Source organism: Quercus lobata, chromosome 4 (assembly GCF_001633185.2).
Source record: "Quercus lobata isolate SW786 chromosome 4, ValleyOak3.0 Primary Assembly, whole genome shotgun sequence".
Lineage (NCBI taxonomy): Eukaryota > Viridiplantae > Streptophyta > Magnoliopsida > Fagales > Fagaceae > Quercus > Quercus lobata.
In genome coordinates, this window is record NC_044907.1 from 92,170,151 (window position 1) to 92,173,144 (window position 2,994).

Sequence of the window (2,994 nt, forward strand, 5' to 3'; positions counted from 1 at the left end):
AGAGAAAAGAATTGAAATTGGAGAGAAAAAATCGGAGGGGAATAAAATATATATATATATATATATATATATTTTTTTTAACATACTGTTACAGTACAATTCTAAGTTTAGAATTGTACTGTAGCATTATTGTAAAAAATTTTGCAATAGTGGGGTTTGCCATTGTTTGATGCAAGTGTTTTTGAGCCCTGAAATGCCAAAAATGCCTTAAATATGGCATTAGCATTATTCAATGTTAATGCTCTTTAATTTAAAAAGTGTGTGAAAATATGTATAATATTGTTTAAAAACTAAGAATACATGTTTAAACTCCTATAATAAATGGCCACTAAAAATTGATATATGAAAAGAAGATGTAAAAGTTAGATTTATAGTATGTTTAAGTTGCGAAAATATGTATGATTAAAAAATATTATAAAAATAGATGTTATAGTATTTAGGGGGTGTTTGGTAATATTATTTTAGTAACGAGTGTATTTTTTAGAAATACGTATTGATGAAAAAATGTGTAAAAATATATGTAATGTTGTTTAAACATTTAAAATGATTGCTCTAATTATACTATCAAACAACCTCTTAAACACTAAAACCTATTATTTAAACATCACAACCAAATACTCCTTAATTTGATGTAAATCCTTTCTCCTTTCTCATCATGATAAAGAGCTTGGCTTCATATTCAGTCAATGTCTCAAATATAAAGTACTGGTTGCCTAGAAACTAACGAGGGGATAAAAAAATATTTTTATAAAAAAATATTGAATGAAGTAGTGGTTTGACTGAGTCTATAAAACTATAATCAAGTTTGTGGTCAAACTTTGTCCAAAATTTGTGACCACCTGGGCTTATTATGAAGTGACCCTTGTTAAAAAATTTGGCTTCAAAAAAAAAAACTATAAATAAGGAGAAAAAAAACTAATCTTTTTTTGGTTAGGTAAGTAGAAAATAAAATTAAACAAACACATAAACCCTAAACTATCCCAAAAACATGTTGAAGTCCGATGTTATTAGCAAATGGGCAATAGAATACCCTATTGACATAAACATTTTTTTGCAATTTTTTTTTTTTTTTTTTGGAAATGTCTATTGCACATACTTACTTACACATTGTATACATGGAAAAAATTGCCCTTTGCCCTTTTCGGGCAAATTATATAGCCTTATAACCCCCTTCCCAAACTAATTAGGGAAATGCCCATATTTTGAAACTGGATTTACTCAAAATCGAGTTAAAAAAAAAAAAAAAAATTCTGGGGCCCTATAGTGACGTTTTTAAGGACCTATAGTGGCGTTTTTTAACTCGACTTCCATTAAATCGAGTTATAGGTAAAAAGTTTACTTATAACTCGATTTCATGGAAGTCGAGTTAAAAAACGCCACTATAGGTTCTTAAAAACGTCACTATAGAGCTTAACTCGATTTTGAATAAATCGAGTTTTAAAAGAATGACATTTTCCTAATTAGTTTGGGAAGGGGGGCATAAGGCTATATAATTTGCCCAAAAATGGTAAAGGCCAATTTTGTCCTTGTATACATGTTTAGCTTTTTGAATTAAAATGGTGATGGGAAAGTGTGTGTACTTTGTGAGTAAGTAAGTGCCTGACAGACATTACTCTCATTATTATTATTTTTTTTTGCCTATATCTATTTTCATTTTTTAAGATCTCTCCTTGAACCAATGTAAAAGATTTAATTTTCTTAATTCATTCATTCACGGAAAAGGTAATAAACAGACATATTAGGTAGTGACGGGGCCTGTTGGCCCAAGTGGTACCCGGTCTCCTTAGTGACCTTTAACTTAGGGGTTCGAGCCCCTGCATAAACAATTACCCAGAAAAAAAAAAAAAAAAAAAAAAAAAAAAAAAGACATATTAAGTAGTGTCACTTGATCAAGTCCTAAATTACTCCCTTCCTAACGTTTCATACTATTTCTATATATCTTACTGTTTATTCAATTTTTATGCATACATGTGTGGTTTTTCTTTGCCCTTTGTGTTGTTTTTTTTAAATTTTTTTTATTATTATTTTTTATTTTTAGAGTTTCAAGTTTCAACCTTTTCGAGATTTGTTTACTTCCTGATAAGAATTTCTAAGTCTCATATATGGTCAAAAATTTATGTGCATTGCACATATGCTATCAATAGATCATAAGGTAAGTCATGACTAGTAAATGGATAGTTTCACTTTCAACGAGTCTTTTTTCAAGTCCACATAATCTATTTCTCACCTGGTAACAATTCACGGAAGTTAATTAGAGCATCCACAATGGGCCTGTTATATGCCAATTGTTAAGTACACATGGCATATGGGCCCAAAAATTGATCCACAATCGGAAGGCCGTATGGGAAAAGCCAATTTTTTTTTTTTTAGATTTAGCTATAGTACAATCTCAAATGTAAGATAGTACTGTAGCTGAATGGTATAAAAAAATAATTTTTTAATGTTCTCTCCACGTTTTATATTGTTATTTCTCTCTCCTCTCTCATTTTTTCTTTCTTTTCTCTCTCTTCCTTCTCTCTTTCTCATCCCCTCTCTCAGTTGAGTCTGTGCCAGATCGGAGCTCACGCCGGATCGGATTTCTAGATCGGAGTGGTGGCGAGGCTGGTGGCGCGGCTGAGATGGGCGTGGTGGTTGGAGGTCAGCACGATCGAGATCAGCGTGGAGACCGATGTGGGGATCAGCATAGAGACCGGCGTTTGGTGGGTTTGGTGGTGTTGACATGGTGGCCGGTTTCTGGATTTGGTGGCCGGTGTGGAGATCAGCATAGAGACCGGCGTTTAATGGGTTCGGTGGTGTTGACATGGTGGCTGGTTTCTGGGTTTGGTTGCCAGCGTTTGGTTGGTTGGGTTGCTATGGGTTTGCTAGGTTTGTAGTGGGTATTTGGTGGGTTTGATTTTGTTTTTTTTTAATTTTTTTATTTTTTTATTTTGGGTTTTTGGTTCCGGTGGGATTTTGTTGGGTCGAGGGTAGTGGTGGCGTGGTGGTGATTGTTTG